Source organism: Dermacentor albipictus, chromosome 1, assembly GCF_038994185.2.
Source record: "Dermacentor albipictus isolate Rhodes 1998 colony chromosome 1, USDA_Dalb.pri_finalv2, whole genome shotgun sequence".
NCBI lineage: Eukaryota > Metazoa > Arthropoda > Arachnida > Ixodida > Ixodidae > Dermacentor > Dermacentor albipictus.
In genome coordinates, this window is record NC_091821.1 from 220,725,332 (window position 1) to 220,749,525 (window position 24,194).

A 24,194-nucleotide genomic window follows, 5' to 3' on the forward strand; every position below is an offset into this window, starting at 1 on the left:
TGCGACCCCGATACAGAGGATACATATCAATGTTGAATTAGAGCAGGAAATTCGTGATGGCAGTTGCAGCTTTAACAAAGAATAAAGTGGATGCAGAGTACTGTAGAATAAACAACGTTATGGGGTTTGATAGCGCTATGCGCACGTGGTCTCGTTGTTCTGTTAGGCGTCTGTTTTAATGCGTTATTCAATGGTACTTCACGCGCTTTCCGGGGGGGGGGGGGGAGAGGTATGTATGCATGTTTCTGCCTTTGTTTGTCTATATCTCAATCAATAAATCACTTTTATTTTATTTTCAATGTGAAAAGAGGAGACAGAACAAAAACCTGAAACAGCTTGGCGAGGGTCCCGTCCCCTTTTGCAGTCAACAGCCTGCGTAGCGCAAACATCATCTTTCCCGAAAACAAGCTAACAGACATGCGAAAAGTATTCACAATTAAAAAAATGTCACAAGAACACCCACACAGAAACCGTATCTCACCGTTTTACCGCTTACCTGGGTTACGGGGTGGTCTGTGCTGAAGGAATAGGGTTCGAAACCAACTGTGGGACCAGCCTGGGTCACTCAGTATGTGACAATGTGTACAGTCAACAGCAAAAGTTTACGGGACGCGGTTTCCTCTGCAAATGCTAATTCCTGCACTGTTAAGGCATGACACATCGTATTTAATTAACCACTTTGTGCGTGGCGAAGGCTACTACCTGCTTGAACATTTATTTCGAGGCTGTGTGACCACGCTTCGCGAGAATTCAGCTTCTTGGCAGATCCTGTGTCCCGTAAACTCTTGCGGTTGAATGTACATACGTGCCGTTCTTCAACCAACCTCTTTCAAGCTGACAAGGGTCACTGTAAACATATAGATGCGGGACTGGGTGGTGTCGGACTGGGTGGGTACCGCGCTGTTCGAAGAAACTCTTCGACACCGACTTGGAGCACTGGGCATGTGCCGCTCGGTCTGTGTTTGTCTTCAATGAACCACTTTGATGCCTCCCTAAGTCACTGGGTGTGTGCCAGAAGGTGCGTGCGGCTCTTCAACGAACGCCTTTTTACGCCAACGCTTTAGTGAACCGCGTCTTCAACCACTGGATATGTGCAGCTCTTCAATGAAGCTCTCGCCAACTAGGGTCACAGAGTATGTGCCACTGGTTGTCCGGAGAGCGAGGGAACAATTCTCAGCGTTCGCAGGCGCCGGTTCGAACCTTCAAACCTTCAACCTCGAGCTGTAGCAGCGCATCGCCACAGCTACTGGGCTACCACGTGGTGTCCCTACACAAACAGCCTGCAGAAGCATTAACACTCGTACGAAAGACGGGACCTCCGCCCGAGGAAGTTCTGCAACAAAATTGTGATGCTTTGCATCGCATTACCATAGCGCAGAACGCAACTTCGCAAAATTCAGCGACAATTACAGAGTTACGCTTCAGTCAGATCCCTTAAGTATATTTCCTTATAGGGGCCAGTTTGTGAATTTTGTGATAATGTTTCCGCTCGCTCCCAAAACAAATCTAGGTCTGCTTCTCGCACGTTGCGTTTGAAGAGCCAGTCACGATTTTGTTGCAGCAAGGCCAATCACGACAGAGAATAGGCGCACACGCACGCACCCGCCATTAGGAAAACTAGAGCTAACGACGTCCTCTAGGCATGCTGGCCTATCGATACCTGTGGGTGCGCAGAAAGTTGTCCTGAACATACAGTATAGGGCACAAGAAATGATATGTTGTGTTTGTGTGCTGTGAGCTCAACTACTCAGAATCTTTGTTCTGCTTTAAGCCAGACCGCTAGCGTAGGGCAATAGGCTCTTGAACATGCACTGCCATTGTACTTTATTCGCACCGCATAGCCCACCCACCGTGTACATAATTTGCGTATTCCAAGAGTGTATCGCAAGGAAGCAGTCATATCCACCAGTAGCGAAAATACGTGCGCGCTGGTGAGAGAAATTTTAATGATATAGGTAGGGAGGTTAGCCGAGCAAAATGTTTGGCATTTACTACAGGTTTAATATTATAGCAAGAGGTCAAAGGATGATATAAAAAGAAAAGATACACACCCGCATCCACTCACACAAAAACTCGGAAAGAGGCAGCAATGAGCACCATGAAATTAACAAAGTGGAGCTTTATGTCACCGTCAATGAGCAAAGTGTTATCCATTTCTGTCATTCTGGCTGCACCACAGGGATGGATAACATTTTGTTTATTGACGGTGCCATAAAACTCCACTTTCCACTTTGTTCATTTCATGGTGCTCACTGCTGCCCCTTTCCGAGCTTTTGTGCGAGTGGATGCGGGTGTGTATATTTTTCTTCTTTCTCTCTTGTCCTTTTCTATCGTCTGTAACATATATTGAGACAGTGGGATGTTTATGTTTAAAAATTCAACACTGCGGTTTATCGGAGCGAAGATCAAGGTAAACGACTACGCGAAATGTTTGGCCTCCAAACCTGCATTGTGAAAGTGTGGTCAGGTAAACGTTACATGATGACAAATATATCTGATCGCATCGTTCACACATGCTGCCAGTATTACTTGAATTGTGCGCTCAGTAATCAGCGTTGTGTGTCGTTATAATGCTATTTCTTTAGCGCCTTAGTTGGAACATTTACAGAAATACAGTTGAAAGTAGATTGCTTCCAGCCTCTACATCTGATTTCTGGCAGACCATGCCTGTGTAACGCCAGCACCAGTGCATTGCAAGCTATTGAATGTGCAGTGCCGCAACAGTAAAATAAAAAGCTGACACAGTGTCTTCAAAAAAATTCTACCTCTGAAAAATTTATGAGCTTCATTCATGTTCAGGTATACGATGTTTATGAAGAGTGAACATTTGTAAACAGTAGGCCTGGATTCCAGTCACGTCGTCTCTTGCTTGTCCCATTAGTTTCTATGCATGATGTTCATTTTCTCCATGTATCAACGATGGATGGATGGCATGAGTGTCCCCTCTGGAACGGGGCGGTCGGTTGCGCCACCAAGCTCTTGTTATTATATTGCCTAATGTCCTACCTATTTTGAAAAAGAAAAAGAGAGAAAAAGAAAACACGATGAATTCCCATAACCAAAGTTTCTGAACTCCTATTGTTAACTTTGTTTTTGTACGATTCCGTTGTTTGTCGTTTCCCTCATTTTCTTCCATTAATCTTCCAATCGCCTCTTGCTAATAACTATTGTGGACAAGTTTACTTTCCCGCTGCTCTCGCTGAACCCAAGGGCTCCAAGGAGGTCAGTGATTCCTAAATTTACCGCTGGGCAGATAAATTCGCATTCTAATACAACATGCTCCATTGTTTCCCTATAGCTTTACCGCCGCAAGCACATGCTTCTTCTTCCTTCTTATCTCGCTTTATAACTACGTGTTCAAAGGCAACCTGATTTCGCTTCGAAAAGTAATGAGTCTTCCTTTGAGTTATCAGGAATTGTTTCGTTCCTGAACGAATACGAGTAGCCGGCGCCTCCTATAGGAGTAAACATCTAATTTCACTCATTTAACAGAGAATATGGAAGGCATGCCGAGAGTTCAGCTAGAAAAGCAGCTGGTTTCGTTGCGATTCAAACCACGCTAAAGTGTTGCCAGAGGTCAATTGACGTGCAGTTATGCTTTTGTGGCTATTTCTCTTTCTGCGGCGAAATACCACCTGAAAGACTATTTATTCATTGCCTTGCTGTCCGCATCATCGCCACTCATAATGCTCCTTCTCTCCCTTTCCCTTACCACGGAGTGGAGTAGCATGCGCAGAAGAGTCAAATTCAGGCCGACCTATAAGCCATTTATTAAATAAACTTCTCTCTCTCTCTCTCTCTCTCTCGGAACAAGATTCTATAATCTGAATGTGGAGGGTCTTCGTGACGTATCCATCGCGCACAAAAACGAACATATCACTTCGAAGTATAAAGTTACACACTTTTTGCATCTTGACTGCTTTTACATTTTTACATGTTACCTTATTTTTTAAAACTACAGGATAGAATATTCCTTACCCACCGTTGTGGCTCAGTGGCTATGACGCCCTGCGTCTGACCCCGAAGTAGCAGGATTCTTCATCAAGATGCAAGAAGACCTTTCCCGACGGCACCCCGTGTCAGCTTTCGTGAAGCAAGCAGCTTCATTCATTCATTCATCCGTCGCTCGCAAAAAAAAAAGAAAGAAATAAAAAGAGAACAACATTGTGCAACGCTGGCGTGCGTGCGTGCTTTCCCAGTCATGGTTTCGATTTTGCGGAGGAGGTAAGTATCAGAACCACAACACCAGGTAAGTCAGAGGTTCGCATGCACATACCTACGTGTCCTTTCTCAGCTCTTGCCACAGTCATCCTCCTTCTCCTCGCTGTTGCCCCCTCGTGTTTCGCCGCGCTACGCTTTTGTAGATTTTCCTACTTCTGCGCGACCACGGCAAGCGGCGAGCTTCTGATCAAGTAGCGCAGTTTCTTCGATAACATTTCAATTTTCCGTCTCAACCGACACAGGAGCCTTAGCAAGGGCACCCAGGTTTACGAAGGACCCAGCGTAGACTTACGAAACAGGAAGTACCTCGTTCTAAAAGCCTAAATTGGTAGAGCGTAGTTTTTGCATTTTCTTTTTATCTATTTTCTTCTTTATGAACGCCTTCAGCATCTTCTGCAGCCAAACGTAAGCCGTTTTATGAGCGGTATAATTAGAGCGCTTTCTATTCGTCCCCCCACAAGTGCAAACACTACTTGCGTGTAAGTGCAGTATACAGCCGTCTGGCTTAACAGGGCACTCGTCACGTATACATGTTACGCAAGAATGCGGCAACAAAAAAGAATGCATGTTCACCTTTTGGCGCTCCTCTTTCTTCCGGTACTGCACTTTCAGCAACGTGCATAGCAGGCATCACTCGCTTGTGCACTGAGCTCGAAAAGCGCAAGCCTGCAGCCACAACCACCTTTTTTCCGCCTTCTAACCGCTGCCTTTTTACCCTCATAATCTCTGCTCACCCCGCCGTTGCCGTCTCAAAGTTGGTCGCGCCTTTTCGGCATGATTCTGGCGTATTTCTCGTTCAAAAGTTTCCTCTGCAGTGGCTTCCGCTGCTACCGCGCGCGTGGTAGGTACCGAATGAGTGTATAAATTATGCATCAGGCGCGTGCCACTTTAACGTGCGCGAAAGAAGAAGAAAATATGGACATATAGCGAGAGTGGTCCACGAAGCCGAAGCGTCCTGCGAAGACGCTATTTTTCGACCCTTCCCGGCGCACAAAGGTAATCGCCTGCAGTTCGCGCTTCTCGCAGCAGCCGCGCGCGGGTGTGGCTCGTCGGTGAATGCATGCATTGCTAGCGGAACAGCAGCGAGCCTTCCTGGCTCGGCGACGAGAGGTTTGGCGCCTCTCGCGAAAAAAGAAAGAGAGAGAAAGGAAGGAAGAGCAAAGGGGAAAAAAATAAGAGAGCCTCTGCCGGACCGGGCCCAGGCGATCGTTACCGAATTAGCCTGACCAGAGAAAACAGCTAGGGGAGCGGCTTCGGCATCGTGCGCGGCTACAGTTGTTAATTGTCGGACAGAAACACAACTCCGATGCGCCAACAGTCAGACGAAAGACGCAACGGGAGTAGCTACAACGTTAAGCTTGCAGATGATTATCGGCACACAATTACGCCTTTCGGTTTCACTGCTTTCCTTTCTGCGGTTCCGAGTTTATCTTCGGCGGGTGTTTTCTTTTCGACAGGGCGGCGGGAACGTTTTCACTCGGTATCCTACAGACGCGCCCCTCTTCTGGCCGAGGAAAAGGGCGGGTTACACCCTACCGTGTTCTTGTACGTCGTTACGCCGGCCGATGCGGAGATGCCCGATTAGGCAACGTTCTCTGCACTCCGTGACGCGAATCAAGATCAGCTTCTCCGCTCAGTGGAGACGTGAACGACTCGTCGCTTCAGCGATACAAAGAGACCGCATCGAGCCACCGTTGAACAAACTGCGTGATATAAGATACCGACGTCGGATATCTGACGCAGCCGAAAACGTCGGAACCCCGGAGAGTCACAAGGTTTCCTCAAGGCATTATTCAGAGGGGAATGCACGTCGCGGAGTGGAGCCGGTTGTTATTAGCGCTTTGTCTGCTATGATCTGTAGTCATAGCCGAAACAGCGCACAGCTAAATGAAGCGGAGATATGAGCGGATAATAAAGACTGCAGGTGACGAAGGATCAACCCTGTGGAATCATGGGCGCTACGGTCCTCTTGTAGTCAACGTCTAGCCTCCGCCATCGCTGCGTACGCCAGACTTCTTCGATCCTATCCTATTCTCATCGATAGCGCGATAGACGTGTGGTCAGGCAAACATATACTGTTACCATTAAAGAGCTGCCCACTCACAGTTCCGGGGCCACTAGCACGTTCTGGAAGCGGCCCCGTGTTTATGAGAGATGTTGGAGTGGAAGCTATTTCTTACATACCGCGCTCTCATCGCAAGGCGGAGAAGTCGAGCCCACTATCACGTGCTCAGCACCAGCGCGTCATATCGGTTGATCCGCAATGGCGGGTTGCATTTAAAATGACATACGTAATGCATGGCAGATACATGCAAAAACAGTTCGTACAGCTGAGTGATCTGATCACTTAGATAGTGATCTCATGCGTAAAAACGTTACTGTCGAGCTGATTGCTGAGAATAAAGTTGTGCTGGTTAATAAGGGTCATTGAAAATAATGTGTCCTATCATTTTATGATATGCAGGTAAAACGGGCTTGCAGTTATTACGACTTGTATTGTTCCATAATATATTTTAAATAAAGATATTGGAATGCATGTTAGACTTCTTATGTGGTGTATCCATTACCTAGGATCCGCTGAGAAACTGCAGATAGTACAAAAACAGAAAAGGCGGCATGTTATCGAGATTAGTTTGTCGATTGTATTATCAGATCCAGGGTCTGAAATGGCGTGACTGCACCATTTCAAGTTAATGTGATTGGTGAAAAAAAGCGTTAAGTGGTCGAATAATTGTGAGCTCATCTATGAATATTGAGCTCATCTATGAATATTTGGAGGGAAATGCGCTTAAAGTATACTGCGCACTCGCCCATCTACTGGTACTGCGCGGCTGGTCGTCAATAACGGGGCTTTTGGGTTAACTGTAAGCTAAAACTTTCCCTGGTCAGTTTCTAACATATTAGGGTGACTCCAATTATATGCCTTCAATCGCAGCATCCGTTACATTTGGAGCCTATTAGTTTACCAATAATTACGGAATTTTGTTGGCGTGACCTTTATGTAGTACGCTCTTTTTTTTTTTTTTTGCTCAGACCTCTCTTAATATGGCGGCGTAACAAGGAATCAAGTTAATTCTTAAAGTTGTGCGTGTCGGTGTTGTTGTGACGGAGACGTCTCAACGCTGCCGCCACTGTTCCGAAGGAGGATCCAAGGCGACGGTGATTAAAGGAAACATATATATGCAGTATGTACAAGGGCGTTACATGAGTGGCTCAGAGGCCTGACTCGCACCAAAGCGTGCGGCGAGAAACGGGAGCACGCCTCTGGTCGCTGTCGTCGTCGTCTTCTCTCCGGCATCACATGGTTCGGGCTTTTCCCAGGAGTCGTTGCAGCCGTCAGCGGTTCGAACTCCTCCAATCAGGACCCACCGCGGGTTGCTGTGCGAATTCCGACGAATGGACGAGAGGCACCTGCATCAGGCGATCCCGGTGAAGTGGCTCATCGGCGCCGCTCCGGCGGCGCCACCGGATGTAACCCGAACATGACTCGCCGTCGGGCCCGGCCAATTCACTCGGCGCCCGGCTTCAGCCGCATGGCGAGCTGTTTGTCGGGAGCTCTGGCACAACGGCGTGCAAGAATCTTCCACACCTTCAAGTTTGCCACAAAATTATAGGTTAGTTTTGAAAAGTCGTTCGATTCTGACTATTATTTATGAACATGGCTGCTGGAAAATAATTTTGTATCATTCTTTTTTCTTCTTTTCATTACATTAGCTTTATCGAAGTGAGGCGCCGAATAATGCGGCGCATGATCGATGCCGCAGTCACTTTCTTTTTTTTTTTTTCTGACGAGAGTGAGATGAGCAACGGAAAATTTGCGAAGAGGAGCTTTGGAAAATAATCACACCGAGTCGGTTTGCACACTGAGGTAGTAAATGTGAACCAAGATTGTAAGCCACCACTCTGGGAGATACTACAGACATAAATGGGCGGCGTCAGTGAAACACCTGAGACACATGCATGCGCAGCTAGATTTTATTAGATCGTTGTATACCTGAACGTCCCGCTTATACGGTCCGCTCCGCGCAACAGAACGCTCAGAGTTTGCAGAGAACTGCGTTGCGTTCGTGTTTTTTGATGACCGCGTTGCAAAGACACGAGAGAGAGAGAGCGGTCAGGTTCATTGTAAAACGACGACAAAGTCACGCGGACGCACCCTCACTTTCCGCGTGGCCGCCATGGCTGCGGAGCGAGGGCACGCAGCGTTCTGCTTTCCGCTGTTCGTATGAGCATCCGCATACGCCCGGCTTCCCGCTGGGAAGCTGCGCGCAGCTTGTTAAAATACACGGGTCTGAACGGAGCACATACTACAAACGCCGAGCCAAAACTGGCTATTCTTGCACCACACCTTGAAGGCGTTAGGATCGAGCCACGGTACACACAATTTATTTATTTATTTATTTATTTATTTATTTATTTATTTATTTATTTATTTATTTATTTATTTATTTATTTATTTATTATACATATCTTCAAGGCCTAGTAGGCACAACAGAAAGGAGGGGTGAAAATATACAATATTTGCAGTACAGAGCAACAATATAAAATCAAACTACGAGGTGCTTTGCAAGGCGATCTTGAAGTTAGTAGTGTCACAAATTGAGACCGTGGAGGCGAGAAGGCGGTTCCATTCCATGGCTGTTTATGGCAAAAAGGAAGAATGGCACAAATTCATTCGACAAGATGGCCCTTCAATTTTGTGTTGATGGTCGATCCCCGACGAGATGTAACTTGGTGAAAAGATTTTCCTTAAGAGAAGGGTTAAAGTAGCATATTCTATGAAAAAGACAGAGACGAAAGTACATGCGACGTAACCAAAGGTCAGGTAGATTTAGTGTTCTTTTCATCGACGTAACGCTAGATTGACGTGAACAATTTGAGAGAATAAAATGGGCGGCGCGGTTCTCAATGCTTTCAAGGGAGAAATGGCAAGGTTAGCATGAGCAGGCTCCCATATGGCACAAGCGTATTCTAATTTTGGATGGACGAGTGTTTTTATATAGATTTTTTATATAGAGTAAGCTTTAGTGAGGTGGGGTGCTGATGCGAAGTTTCGTCTCAAGTAGCCTAACGTTCGGTTAGCATTGTTAATGACATATTCGACATGCATATTCCATGAAAGGTTGCTAGTAACATACATGCCAAGATATTTGTAGGAGTTAACAACCGACAGGGTAGTACCGTTAATGGAATGTGGGAATACATCACAAGAGGTAGAGCTCGAGGAGACGCGCATACTTTTGCATTTAGTTGTGTTAAGCTGCATTAGCCATTTGTTGCACCAGTTGGATACGCTATCCAGGTCGTCCTGTAGCTTACGGGAATCACTAAGGTTAGTTATTTTGCGATAGAGTGAGTGAGTGAAACAACTTTATTTGGTCCACTATAGACGTAAGCAAAGTCAACGTCACCTGGTTAGGCCCACTCCGGGACCATCAGGTGAAACCTGACGGCCCTCTCGCGAGCCCTCTGGACTGCCAGGATTTGAGAGGTCTGATCCTGGACCCTAATTAGCCTCATCATTTCCTCTTGGGTGAAAGGGGGACCGGCAGAGGCGCAGCCCCACAGGACATGTTCGAAGTCCGCATAATCACCACACAGAGGGCAGTCCGGGCTTGGGAACCGTTGAATTAGAGATACAGTCAGGAAGGTCATTAATGTATATTAGAAAAAGCAAGGGCCCGAGTACCGAGCCTTGTGGTACACCGGATGTTACGGAGCAAGGTCTGGACGAAATTTTGTTACCGGCTGCAAACTGGGTCCTGTTAAAGAGGAAATCCTTTAGCTATCCAATTACCTTGGGATCAATATTAAGAAGGGAAAGTTTAAAGATCAGTAAATCGTGAGAAACAGAATCTAAAGCTCGCGAGAAGTCCAGAAATACGCAGTGGCTGTCAATTTTCTGGTCCGCATTATTGAACAAATCGTTCGTAAAAGAAAGGAGCTGCGTTTCACAGGAAAGTTGGCCTCGAGAAAATTAATAAGATTTGAATAAATTATATGCTCCAACATTTTACTTGGGATGCATGTTAAAGAAATTGGACGGTAATTATTAGCGGAATGGACGTCACCTGATTTATGAAACGGAACCACCTTTCCCACCTTCCAGTCTTTGGGCAGGGCAGAAAGTTGTAAAGACTGGTCGAACATTTTCGACGAAATAATGGCTGAAAATAATTCAGCGCATTTTAGCATTGTTGAGTTTATGGAGTCAGGGCCAGAAGACGACGAAATTTTTTAGATTGCTGATAAGTTTGCCAACGCCTACCCAGTCAAAAAAGATGGAATCCATAGGCGGAACATTTGCGTGTGATAAGAGTGGCAGAGCAGTTGCAAGCGACTGCTGAAATAATGAGGTGTCGTTCAAGATATCGCATCACTCGTGAGGCAAAACAGGCACGTCAGACTGCATCAACTGCATGACATTCTTTTTAGTACCAGTACCACAACTTTCGAGGATTACAAACCATAAACGATGGAAGAATATCGCTCAGAAAAGTTTGTTTGGCATTGGCTAATGCCGAACAAAATTCATAGGCAATGTGGCGATAATGGAAACCGGTTTTCATCTACAGTTCGTTGTGAGAAATGCACGAGGAAGTTTCCAATGAAAGACTCAAAATTGGCAATTATTTAATTAACATCGGCTCTGTTATAATCTAGTATAACTTTTGAGCTATTGTTACTGTTAAGATGCGCCTTAAGAGTGAACTGGTTCATTAAATGGTCGCTTATTCCTTGCAGGAACGTTAGGGGAGAAACCAAGTTGGGCGCAGTGGTAAGAATAAGGCCCAATGTGTTGGCAGAAGTCTGTGTAGAACGCGTGGTGTAGTGTACCAGTTGGATTAGATTAAATTCGTGGCAGAGGTTTAAAAATTCGGAAAAGCGCGGAGAACTTTGCTTAACAGCAACGGAGTCATTCGACCACACAACATTCGGAAAATTGAAGTCTCCAAGTATAAACAAAGGTGACGTAGGGTATCTAATACTAACATGATTAATTGCACCATGGGGTTCGTGACAAAAAGAAATAGAAGCAGCAGGAGGTTTATAACAGGCACAGAAAATAAACTCGCGGTTTGCAATGATCACTCCTACAACCACAAGTTCTAATGATCAAACAAGCGGAATGATCTGCGACACAATAGCATGTTTGATGGCTATCACGACTGCCCCTCCTTATCGAGTGCCGCGGTCATATCGGTACAGATTATAAGGGTTTTCACAATCCAATATTTCACTGCTCCTTATTTTTGCGGACAGCCACGTTTCAGTAATGATAACAACATCAGCGGAACAAGAATCAATGGCTGACGACAAAGCTACACGTTTGTTGAGTACACTTCGTGCATTAGTGAAGAGTAACGATAAGTCTTGCGCTTTCTGGCGTGTACCATATGGCTATGAGGAAACATTCAGCCGAGTGACTGTAGATTCAGTTACGCCCGCGTGCGCATTTAGGGACGGATAAATTTCGCAGACGCCATCGGTGGCTGCACAGTAGGCATACGTTTTTCTGTTGATGATAACTATGTTGTGACAAGGTGTGAAGGGTTGTTTGCTGGCGTTTCCAAAATTGATACGTTTTTTACGCATTTGCCTCGTGCTTTTGCAGAAATCTTCGCCCACAGATACACCTGAGCCTTTTACCGTGCCCTCTGGAAAAAGGTAGTCTGTTTAATCTTACATGCCGAGAACACAACAATTATGGGGCGGGTCTTATTAGCAGAAAACGACCCCAAACGGTGCGCTCGAGATATGGCCGTGTCTGGAATTGAAATATTGAAATGCAATGAAAATATATGCAGTGAAACGGACCCAAAGGCGAGGACAAAGCACCAATTCTCAAGTGATGTTTCTCTATTTGCTCCGACAGAATGCGAGCCTGATTGATAACGCTTGCATTACTCTCCAACGCGATCGGACGATTTCATACTTAATTTTTATTTTTTGTCTCGCGGATTTCTTACTTTACTTGTTTATCGTTCGAGCTTTACGAATATAGATTTTTCTGCCTATTCTTATTAGTTATAGTCCATTCTGGTGGCCAGCACGCCCAACCGAGACAACGCTTCAAAATACACAAGAATCAGAGCAATTCATGTGGCTGGAAAAATGTTTGAAGTAAGTGCATACGAGGCCGCCCCCCACACCACGTGCAAAGGGGTAATCAGACACATCGACCTCAACGACAGTCCATCGGACCTGGAACGTAACATCGTCAACGATAGAAACCCACTGGCCTTGGCGGTCAAGAGAATTAAGAACACAGGCACAATCATCATTGCTTTCGACGGACTGAAGGTTCCGAACTTCGTACGCTATGGCCCAGTCCTTGTGAAATGCTTTCTTTATCGCAAACAAGTTGATATTTGCTACGCGTGCGGCAAACTCGGCCATCGTGCCGACGTTTGTCCGACTCCCGAAGAGTCAACCTGCAGAGGATGTGGGGCAGTCAACCCGGACGATCAACACCAGTGCACGCCAAAGTGTGGGTTGTGCGGGGGCCCACACCCTACGGCGGACAAAACATGCAAGGAGAGATTCCAGATCCCGTACGTCGTCAGAAGGAGACGATGGGAGAGTGCGACGGTGGAAGCTTCGACCAATGGGGCTTCGTCAACACCACATAGCAGCGAATGCAAGAAACACTTCGAGCAACCTCCACCGCAAGAGCCTAGGGGGTGCTCCCGATCCAGGGGACGCTCTCGCTCCAGAGAGAGCCCCCGAAGTCGCTCTCGATCCAGAGGCCGCTCTTGTTCCAGAACCAGGACCAGATCACGCTCCAGGGGTCGCTCCGGATCCCGGCGCCGAGGCAGCCAAGTCCGGTTCAAGTCCTGCTCGAGGTCCTGTTCCAGGGATCGCCGACCCGAGTGCTACCCGACCTGGGCCGACCGAGTTCGAGGAACGCCGGAAAAGGTAACGCGGGGCTCACCGCCAGAGCATGATAGAGGTAACAACAGACTAGCACAACTTGAGCGCGAAAACGAGATGATGAAGAACACAATAGCTCGACTGATGACAGAAATTGCTGAGATTAAGAAGGGCGGTCAACCCGTCATGGCTGACAAGCAGCCAGCCACTCCCCAGCTAATGGAAATCCCCATGGTTGAGACGAGCGATACGGATAAGCAACCGGCCGCTTCCCAGCCAATGGAAGTCCCCATAGTTGAGAAGATCGATACAGAGAGACCCGCTAAAAAGAGGGAAATCGCTAACGAGCAAGAAAGAGCACCAGGCAGGGCCAAATCGGAGATTCGCGAGTTGCTCTCCGCTCTCAGTGACAGCATTAAGCAGATAAATGAAAAGTTCTCGCTCTTCCAAAGCAACATGGCTTCCATGGAGGAGCGCACTAATCAGCGGATCAGCAAAATTGAATCCTTCTTAGAAAACGTTGTAGCACCTGTGCTGGTACCTACAGCTCCTACACCCCCAACAACAGCATCGACTAGTAACAGCTCGGGGGCGATCGGCTCTCCGATGGTTAGCACAGCAACTCAAGAGCAACACGATGGCCACTCAAACTAGCGCATTCAAGATGTGGCAATGGAATTGCAGGGGTTACCTTCCCAAGAGGGCTCCCCTGCAACAATATATTCGCGCGCATGCAGAGAAGCCAAATGTTATCATTTTACAAGAAACATTAACATCTAACGTCACGCTGTCTGGCTACAGGCCCGTAGCAAAGCACGAAGAAGGACGGGGGATCGCCGTACTGGTTAGCAACAAGCTGACCCACATCACTCACGACCTTAAGATGACCGCAACTAAAGTTGAATACATGATGATAGAGATCATCCCTAGCCCAACGAACCGCCAAAGTATATTCATCCTGAATGTTTACAGTAGTCCCAAAGCTCAACGACAGCGCTTCAAAGCCCTAATCACCAAGGCCACGCAACTAGCGCGCGACTCCCCTTTGATCATAGCTGGTGACTTAAACGCGCCGTACCACACCTGGGGCTACTCATATAACACTAAAAAGGGGGAGGACCTCTGGCGTGAGGCTCTAAACCTAAACTTGATGCTAGTCACGGACCCAGCGTTCCCCACCAGATGCGGAACATCGTCGAGCCATGACACGACACCGGATCTCACCTTTGTCAGGAGCATTGCAGCGGTTAATTGGACAAACCTCGGGGTAGACTTTGGTAGCGACCATTATATCTTGGCCACGCACCTCCAAGTCGATCAGAAGAGACAGCGCATGTTCCAGTACACAGACTGGGACAAATTTCGCAAAATAAGGGAAGAGCGAATGGAGAGTGAGGACAAGCCTAGCCTCGAAGAATGGGTGGCACAGGTTAGACACGACATCAAAGCTACCACCAAAGAGGTTTGTACCGACCTCCCGGTGGAAAAGATGGACAGCCGTCTCGCTCACCTATTGGAGGCCAAGCAATCCCTCCTCGCCAGGTGGAAAGGACAACGGCTCAACCGCAGGCTCAGAAAAAGGATATCGGAAATCAACAGAACTGTAGAGGAACACTGCAGGGCCCTCTGTAAACAGCAATGGGATGAGGTGTGCAACTCGATCGACGGGCAGATGCGCAACGGTGGCACCTGGAACCTCCTAAAGCATCTCCTCGACGAGACGAACACTAGAACCAACCAACGCAACACACTGGCGCGCACCCTACACACAGTCAAGCGAGAATATTCGAGCAAAGAAATTTTATCGAAACTCGTACAGAAGTACCTATCAGTCGCATCGTGCCCTACACCACCTTCCCCTGACTACGAAGGCTCCGAGAACCCTGAGCTCGACGCAGAATTCGGGATTGAGGAGATTAGGCAGGCGCTCCACGCCCTCAACGGCAGATCGGCTCCGGGTCCGGACAAGATCACAAACAAAGCTCTACGGAATCTGGACGAGAAGTCCATCGAATACCTAACGGACATCATTAACCAAGCGTGGAGCAGTGGTATAGTCCCGGAAATGTGGAAATCTGCCAACACCATTCTCATCCCCAAGCCAGGCAAGCCGCCCAGCCTCGATAACCTCCGCCCAATTTCGCTCACATCGTGCGTGGGGAAAGTTGCTGAGCACGCAATCCTAAACAGGCTTTCACGCTACCTGGAGGACCACGACATTTACCCACACAACATGATCGGCTTCAGGGTCGGACTCTCGACGCAGGACGCGATGAAACTCATCAAGCATCACATTATTGACTGTAATACGTGGGACACAAGAGCCATACTAGGTCTAGATCTGGAAAAGGCATTTGATAACATTCTTCACTCGTGCGTTTTAAACACAATCTCGAGCCTAAACCTGGGGAAGCACTTTCATTCCTACACGAGATCTTTCCTGTCAGACAGAGAAGCCACCCTTAAGATCGGGGACCTGACTTCAGACATGATTAAGCTGGGGTCTAAAGGGACGCCACAAGGGTCAGTCATATCCCCAACCCTCTTTAACCTAGTCATGATCGGTCTATCCCGGACACTCTCTGCTATTGACGGTATCAGTCATACCATATACGCAGACGACGTTACCATCTGGTGTACGGGAGGTAGTGACGGACAGGTAGAGACGGCCCTGCAAGAGGCGGTTGATGCTACCGAGAGATACCTTGAGTCCACGGGCCTTCGGTGCTCACCGCACAAGTCGGAACTGCTACTTTATCGACCCAAGCGCAGAGGCCCGAAACCAAAGGGATGGAAGCCACTCGCCGAATGCGACATAAAACTGCGCACAAAAGACGGAGGCTATATTCCGAGTGTGGATGCTATCCGGATTCTCGGCATGATGGTAGAGTCGAGTGGTTCAAACAACCAGACAGTGCTGCGACTCTCTAAGAAGACGGACAATGCCATCAGACTAATCAGAAGAGTGGCCAACCGGCAGCAAGGCCTTGGAGAAGATAACCTCGTGAGATTGGTACATGCGTTCGTAATGTGTCATTTCACTTACGTCGCGGCCATGCACAACTGGCAAAGATCGGAAAGGGATAAGCTGAATGCATTAATCAGGAAGGCAATCAAGAGAGCTCTCGGCCTCCCCGTATACACTCCCACAGAACGCTTACTTCAACTTGGCATGCATAACACGCTAGAAGAAATGGCGGAAGCACAGGAGAGGGCCCAGTTCATCAGGCTATCTACCACACAAGCTGGAAGGCACATCTTACAGGAGCTGGGCGTTCCTTCCAGAGTAATCAAAACAAAGTTCTGCAGCATCCCTCGAGAGCAGCGGGACCGCATCACTGTCGCGCCTATCCCACGAAACGTCCATCCAGAACACAACGTGGGAAGACGTCGGGCGCGCGCGAAGGCTCTCCTGGAAAAGGCTCGTGAACGGGCTTCGCAGAACAGTTTCGTAGACGCAGCGCGCTACGCCGACGGACAGGCCTTCGCTGTAGTTAGCGTAAATCATGAAAGCCAAATCACGAACGCAATCTCGATTCGGACGACGTCCTCTGAAATCGCAGAGCAGGCTGCAATAGCGATGGCCTTATTGGACAACAAGAGGACATCAATCTACAGTGACTCCATATCAGCTGTTAGGGCATTTGCCAAAGGAACCATATCCGAGCTGGCCCTAGGGATATTAGGAAGCAAAGAAATCAAGCCACACACATTGATCTGGTTTCCTGCTCACATGGGACAGATCGAGGGTGCCCCGCCCAACCTCAATGAGTCGGCACACGGAGCTGCGCGAGGGATCATCAACCGCGTAGCTACCGGGCAGCGTGACGCCTTGGGTACTGACAATCGGGACTCTCCTTCCTCGTACACCGAAATTACCAAGCACTTTTACTTGGCTCGGAGGATCTACCCCCTCCCACATTGCAAACTCAATAGACCTCAGGCTTTGACACTAAGGCTTCTACAGACGGGGGCATACCCAAACCCCCTACTTCTTCACAAGATGTACCCCGAAATTCAGACGACAAATGCATGTGCACTATGCAATGACTTGGCGAACTTACCTCACATGCTCTGGCGATGCCCCGCGTTACGCAGTGATGAAAGTAACACTTCTTCACGCTGGGATGCTGTCCTACACAGCCCCAACCTCGAAGAACAGTTATGGGCTGTCCAACGGGCCCGCGACGCAGCGGAGAGGCTCGGCCTCTCTGTCCCGACGTGGGAGCGGCCCGCTGCGCGCTAGGGCGCGCCCTAAAGGACCCTAATAAAGTTTTTCATCCATCCATCCATAGTCCGTTGTTGTTGCTTAGTAGGTGACGTAAACCTAGAAAAATTGGCCGCTGAAGAGCCACCAATCCTACAATATTCAATAACAAACCCAAGCGGCTAATAATTACTATAAGAAAAAAAAAGATAAATGACTCGGGTGAGCAATACGTCTTGTACACATTTATCCACAGTTTTCTTTGGCGAGCGGCAAAGCTGGCGAAGAGCTTAAGGTCTGGGATCTGAGGAAATGTGCGCAGCTATACGTGGTGGAGAGCGACAGCAGCGAGCCGCGATGCTGAGAGAATTGGCTGGAGCGAGCACCGAACATGAGCTGTGCCAGAAGGCTGTTCCTGTTCCTGAAACGTGAGCTGCAGTACTTTTCGCAGGAGCCTTCATGCGTGAACATATGCGCATTCTTCAGCTGCTGTGATCAGAGCATAAAAGGAGGAGAAACCACCACGTACAAACGTTCTTATTCTCACGCCTTTGGAGCGTGTCAGCGAGAAGCCGAACATTCGTGCGTGTGCGGATTGCCAAGTAGCCGCATTTTCTTTTCTCATTTATTTTCGTCGATTATTGCTTTATGAGGAAATTTATGAAGCACCCAGTTTACGACCGCCCAACTAAAAAAGTATTTTTAATATAACAAGGTTGCTGCCATGACAATGTTCGTTTCCATGGGTTGAGCCACTAGGAATGAAAATATATGTGATGTGCACTCAAGACCAGATAGTGCTACAGGATATATCTTCTAGAACGCGAAAGAAAATGACTCGCCGAGTGCCACCTAGCGAAGTTTGAACTTATATAAGTCGGGTCTTACGTGCCATAACCACGATTTCATTATGAGGCTCGCCGTAGTGGGGGACTCCGGATGAATTTTGACCACCTGGGGTTCTTTACTGTGCACACAATGCACGGTACACGGGCGTTTGTGCATTTCGCCTCCATCGAAATGCGGTCACCGCGCCCGGGATTCGATCCCGTGCCCTCGGGTTTAGTAGCGTCACGCCTTAGCCACTATACGCCACCACAGCGGGTAAGTTTGAACTCGCGCCTACATGCGTATGGCGTTGCTCAACTACTAGTTCGGTATTCCATTTGTTACCGAACCCTAATGTAAACAGCGCAACGCTACGTGCCACGCTCTGTATCATACAACTAAAAAGCCTCAACAACACAGTTAATTGTGCGTCGAATGTTGGTACGACACAATCACGTTCCGTTCGGCGTACCGATTACTGCTGTCTTGACGGCTAACGAGAGGCCACCCGCCGCGGTATCCTAGTGGCTTTGGCGTTGCGCTGCTAAGCCCGAGGGCGCGGGATCGAATCCCGGCCGCGGCGGCCGAATTTCGATAGAGGCGAAACGCAAAAACGCCCGCGGTAACATGCATCGGGTGCACGTTAAAAAAAAACCCAGGTGGTCAAAATTAATCCGGAGTCCCCCACTAGGGTCTGTCTCATAATCAGATCTTGCTTTTGGCACGTCAAGACCCTGAAATTAATTTTTATTTCGCGAGAGGCTGCGACATTCGACCATTAAAGCGAAGCTTTCTGATAACTTCTTCCCCCCTCTTTGTTATGCTCCTAATGGCTATCAAATTGCCGCGCTCGCACTCCACATGTGCGCATTGACGGCGAGTGGTAGCTGTCGCTAAAAAAAAAAAGAACAAAAAAAAGAAAGTCCAGTAGTTGCTTTCGCACCCGGTTTCCTAAGCACCGAATCCCCATAAGCAAACCATCTACACACGCGTGCTTGAATATATGGAATAAAAACCCTTACGAATTTCTCTCGTGCAAGCCAGCGCTTTGAGATGCTCGAAGCGTTAGCCGCGCGTCGCATAACGATAAAAAGTGAACGCGTGCATCTAGCTGACGATGAAGACTGTGGAGACGCGTTCGTAGCCGAAATTCGCTGCGCGCCTCTCATTGTGTTGTCATCGCTTATCGTATATAGAGAGACAGATAGAGAAATAAGGCATGGAGGTTAACCAGATGCGAGTTTCCGGATTGCTACCCTGCACTGGAGTGGGCGAAGTATAATGGTTGGAAAGAGGGCAAAATTAGAGCGAAAGATAAAACAAGAAAGAACGAACAGGAAGGACGTTCCCATTAGAGGCGTTCACACAGGCCGGCAGATCGCATGAAGCGCAGTAGCACTTGCACGGCCTTCTGATGCGACGATAAGTCCCGTAGATGCTGCAAAACTCTTTCTTCCCATAGAGGTCGGGCGTCGGGCGTTGAATACGACGGAAAGCGATTGTCTCTGCACACTGTAGTGCCGGCACTGGGACAGAACATGTCGTAGTGGTCACAAGCTGCGGTGTCGGCCATCCCTATGCGGAACGCATAGGCATTGGTAAACGCGACGCCAAACCATAGCCTACACAAAAAAGTCGCGTGTCTTGTCGTAATGTGCCATCTTGCCTTGCTGGCTCATGAAAGCTTCCCGTACACCGATTCCCACAGTGAATGGAATCTGCATACTTTCTTTAACAGTTCACCTCTTGACAAGACTGCACAGAATAAACCCTTCACTGCAACTGAGACCACCGCCCGGACTGCACCGACGCGAAGGGTCTCTTCTGTGTCGGTTGTGGCTGGGAGTTGCCTTCACTAAATCTTATCCAGCACTAATTGTAATGGCCGATAGTCCTGCATGTGATCTTTGCGGATGCGAGGAGAACATTGACCACTTATTGTGCAACTGTCCTCAGTTTCAAGCGCAAAGACAATATTTGTCCAACACATTGAGGAGACTAGATGATCGTCCGCTGAGTGAACAGAGCACCGCCCCCACCGATCATCGGCTCAGAAGGCAGTGAAGGCACTTCTGTGCTATTTGAGAACGTCTGGTTTGTACGAACGGCTTTGACTCAAGTACTGTCCGTGCACGTCTCCATACCCTCTGTCTCTCCCTTCTTTCTGTTCCCATTCTCCCTTCCCCCAGCGTAGGGTAACCAACCGGACTCTTGACTGGTTAACATCCATGCTTTCCTTCTCTCTCTCTCTCTCTCTCTCTCATCTCTTGATAAGTCTGGTTAATCTTAGCTCATCTCTCTTGCAACAGACACATCGGTAATATATACACAGAGTATCATTTATTAATGCATCTATAACTTTCTTGGGTAAAGTGTTGTCGTCCTTCAGCACATTGTTTCTCTCCTGCTTTCGGGGGTATACCCCAAATAGTGATAATCCTGGGGCATCACTTTTCTAACCAATACAATATTAGCGTGCTCGTCCACTTGTCCGCAACTTATGAATGGCTCTAGGATGGGTTTATTACAAACAGTATGTGCGCTCTAAACTGAATATACCTGTCACGCGCGATCAGTAACCTTCCAAAGGGTCAAGGCCAAATTTCGACAGCTGACCAACTTCTTTTTCAAAGTTCGAAGTTTATTCAAAAACAAATGTACATGAGTACAAAAAGTGGACATGTCAAAGCAATAGGCTTTTCGTTCATAAGTGCTCTTTGCCATTGGCCTCCAGCCTTCCATACTATGTCAAGTATCAAGGTTTACTACATGTTCGCTTACAAATAATTTTAGGGTAAGAGCTTTTCCTAAATACGGGTCCCGTTTTTAAGTGGTTTACTTTGTTGGCTACAAACTTTTACTGGCCAGAATTTCAAGATATGTGCCATGCGCTTATTTATTTATTTATTTATTTATTTATTTATTTATTTATTTATTTACTTACAAATACTGCCTCTTGCACATCAATATATCTGAGGAGTGAGTACATAAAATATTACAGACCAGACAAGAACGAGATCGGAGATCAAAATGTCAAGAAACATATCATAACCAGGAACAGGAGCAAAATACTATAAAAAAATTAATTAATACTTCGTAGATGAGAAGAGTCTATGTCATAGCTCTAAATTCTCATGAAATTACCCACCAAGATCATCCCAAATCGCAAATGTGTGCAAGTGAAAAGAGAATTTATAACAGCCTAGTGAACGTTCTAACGGAACAATGTTAGGTAATGACTACGTCGAGTAGGTCGGTTAAAGGAATGAGAAAAAAACGAGCGGTGCTTTGATAAGTGCTATTCTACGAACAATTTTGTGCAATAGAATTATACGATCACGAGTGCGTCTATGGACAAGCGATTCCAAAAATAATGCACTAGCTTGCAAAGATGGCGGAATATAAGGATCATACCCAGGCATATTCAAGCAGAGGTCTTATTAGCGATATACAAGTTGTTACTAGCAGTCTCTTGTTGCACCCCGCGAGTTCCCTCTAAGATAACCTAATTTCCACAGCGCCTTTGTACAATTTCGATCGATGTGTTTATGCCATTTTATATCTGTCACCCAAAGGTGCCCGAAGCGTACGAACTTGCGTCAACAGACGCAAGTTCGTACGCTTCGTTAAGTTACATGAACTGTAGTGGTTGCTTTTCATTTCAAAAAAGTAATTGAAACTGTTTCTTTTTATTTAATTGATATTTGCCACTACTTGCTGCACGCACAAAACCGAGAGAAAACTTTGTTTAACTGCGATTTGTTTTTGGTATTAGATATATGTTAGAATAGAAAACACCCGCGGTGGTGACGTAATGGCTTTGTCGTTGCTCTGCTAAGCCGGAGCCCGCGGGATCAAATCCTGGCCGCGGTGGTCGCATTTTGATGGAGGCGAAATGCAAACACGCCCGTGTGCCGCGCATTGGGTGCAAGTTAAAGAACTCCAGGAGGTCAACATTACTCCGCAGTCCCCCACTACGGTGTGCCTTATAATCATATCATGGTTTTGGAACGTAAGAACCCCAGAATTTAATTTCAAAGAATAGAGAACAGTCATCGGCACTTTAATTTACCTTAACAGAAGTGTTTCCAATTACTTTGACGACATTGCTAATATAGGCAACAAACAACAGGGGACTCAGGATTGAACTATGTGGTACCTCAGCAGCAACACTGACGAGGGATGAGCGAGTGTGGTTAAGTGCAACAAACTGGGTTCTGGAACGACTTAGTCGTTTATCCAACCAAGTAGCTTTGTGTGACGATTAGTCGTACCAAGCTTAATGAGAAGATTGTTTTGACAAACCACAGCAAATGTTTCACTAGCACATAAATATAGCATCAATATGTCCTTTGAAATTAAGTGCGGAGGCAATGCCATGTGCAAAGCCTAAGAATTGCGATATGCCGCAGAAAAGCTTGAACGGAAGCCATACTGGGCATCTGAGAGAAGGTTCGTTCCTGGCATTCGTTCTCTTTGCACTCTCAAGTTTGCATATTTGCAAGCGCATACATACTCCTTTTGGATTGCACAAACCGCATAAGTGCGGAGGAAACAACCGTTATATAAGCTGAAACACCAGCTGCCTTTAGGAAGAAAAGGAAAACAAACCTGTGGTCAGGCCGAGGCGAGGTTCATCGCGTATTACCGTGACAGTAGTAAGAAACTCAAAACTGGAATTGGTGTGTCCGCCCCGTCCTCGCCGCTACGTCATCGTTATCGGGCCACCCTCTCACTCAAATTCACGCTCACCATGCGGCGAAGAAAACTTCGCCCACCACCGCTACTGAAAATCCAACTCGTGCCTCGGCTGCGGCAATGTGCAGTTCGATATGCACGCTCACCACTGAGCTTTCGCGCCACGTTCACGCTTGGCAATTTGTGCCGGGATTTATTTGCCGCGCAGGCCCTGAAAGTGGTAGTGCCTGTGCATTGATTTCAGGAGGTACATTTGGCCACAAAAGCTTACGGACCACAGTATCTCGGAAAACGTTCAATTTCCAAGCAGCCTGTAACAGTAAAAAAAAATTATGGGGTTTTACGTGCCAAAACCACTTTCTGATTATGAGGCACGCCGTAGTGGAGGACTCCGGAAATTTCGACCACCTGGGGTTCTTTAACGTGCACCTAAATCTAAGTAGACGGGTGTTTTCGCATTTCGCCCCCATCGAAATGCGGCCGCCTTGGCCGGGATTCGATCCCGCGACCTCGTGCTCAGCAGCCCAACACCATAGCCACTGAGCAACCACGGCGGGTCCTGTAACAGTGGGCAGTTAAACCGAATATCACAATGTTGTTCACGTGTACTAGTAGAGGATGTACATGCGAATACTAGGCTGCGTTGTGAGGCTGCGCAGATATTCAGCCTTTTCTCACAATTCGTGTTCCGTAAGATGTTGTGGCTGACTGTATATCAGGGAATACACCGTTGTGCAAATACGACGTTGTGAGCATCGCAGAGAAGTTGTTATTTAAGGCAGTGATCACTATGACAGCCTGCTGTGGTCACACTTAATGAATTCCGAGCAAGGCTGCTGGTTGTTCTAAGCGTTCCCTTTTTCTTTTCCTACTGCTTAAACACTTTTTTTTTCTTATCGACGTGTCGATGATTGACAGTCGCTAATCGGCATATAGCGGTGCAACGCATTTGCCTTCCTCTCGCACTCGCAGCGTCCCGCCGACGCGGACATACGCGATGAAGCAGTTGTCGCGGCTCTTATTTGCGCAACCCGTGTTCGTTGGCATGCTGCAGCCGTGAGGTCAATGTAGCCCCGCTTCGCCTGGCTTCGCCCCGCTCAATGCGACATTCGGCGGAGGCCATCTTTAGTGGAGCACTTTCATTTGCTTGATGCTGCAGCACGCTCGTCGCGTACTGGAAGCATTCTAATGAGACTTCGCGCTGCAGGTGCCGGTTCTTCAACCCGCCTGTGGAAACTTCTTCTTTTCTGCTTGTTGCGGTTTCCCGCGAGCGCTCTCCTCATTACCTTTTGTAAGGAAATGAATAGCAACGGGCGCTCTGCAAAACCAACAACAGTGCTATATGCCAGCCGGCCACCCGGGGTCA

General features: G+C 47.5%; 1 long non-coding RNA gene across 4 annotated transcripts in view; it reads left to right on the plus strand.

The window, feature by feature from the left end:
• The first annotated feature begins 5,116 nt into the window (after positions 1-5,116).
• LOC135919904 (uncharacterized) overlaps positions 5,117-24,194 on the plus strand; it is a 62,014-nt gene continuing 42,936 nt past the window's right edge. For 3 of the 4 annotated variants that reach the window (XR_011511082.1, XR_010570095.1, XR_010570096.1), the window contains exons 1-2: positions 5,117-5,217; positions 7,543-7,835. This is a non-coding gene — a long non-coding RNA (uncharacterized lncRNA). Of the gene's footprint in view, positions 5,218-7,542; positions 7,836-10,965; positions 11,000-24,194 lie in introns of all 4 variants that reach the window. The other variant, XR_010570097.1, reaches the window with a different exon arrangement.